General features: G+C 58.2%; 1 protein-coding gene across 1 annotated transcript in view; it reads right to left on the reverse strand.

The window, feature by feature from the left end:
• PAX6 (paired box 6) overlaps positions 1-579 on the reverse strand; it is a 28324-nt gene that overhangs the window by 20670 nt on the left and 7075 nt on the right. The window contains exon 2 of the mRNA XM_010831811.1: positions 343-525. The gene's annotated coding sequence lies outside the window, so the exon portion shown is untranslated. The remainder of the gene's footprint in view (positions 1-342; positions 526-579) is intronic.

Consider the following 579-nt stretch of genomic DNA (forward strand, 5'->3'; position numbering starts at 1 on the left):
TTGGCAACGCTGTGGCCGGGAGCCGCGGAGGCTGCGGCGCCCAGAGCCTTGGTCCTTCCTGCGAGATCAACCCGCGCTGGCGCTGGCGCTGGCGCTGGGGTTGAGCGGGCCGGCCGCCCCGAGCCCTGCGCTGCTCCCGCTCGCCGGCGGTCGCCCTCTGACGCCGGCTTTCGCTGGAAGTAGAAAGTTTGGGCTCCTGCGTGGAAACTTCTCCGGTCCAACTCTCCCGGCGTAGCAGTGGGGGAGGGGACGGGCGAGAGGGAGGAAGGAAGGGGGGAGGAAGGGGGAGACCTGCCTGAATATTGCAATAAAAATGAAGCAAGAAGAAAGAAGCGGACTCACCTTTCTGAGGCATCCTCTCTAGTCAAAGCTCCTGTCAAGAGTTTTGTTTGATTTTTTTTTTTTTCTGTTGTCGTTGCTTAAAGACCACAACGGTTTGAAATGACGGTGTTTTAAAGGAGTTGCTGGCGAGAGTTTTCTCCACGGACGCTGCTGGTTTGGTGTGTGAGAGCAAATCTCAGATCCCTGGGAAGGAGACAGAGATTGACAATAAAATGGGCTGTCAGCGGCTGGGGGGGG

Source organism: Bison bison, unplaced genomic scaffold, assembly GCF_000754665.1.
Source record: "Bison bison bison isolate TAMUID 2011002044 unplaced genomic scaffold, Bison_UMD1.0 scf7180017864531, whole genome shotgun sequence".
Taxonomy (NCBI): domain Eukaryota; kingdom Metazoa; phylum Chordata; class Mammalia; order Artiodactyla; family Bovidae; genus Bison; species Bison bison.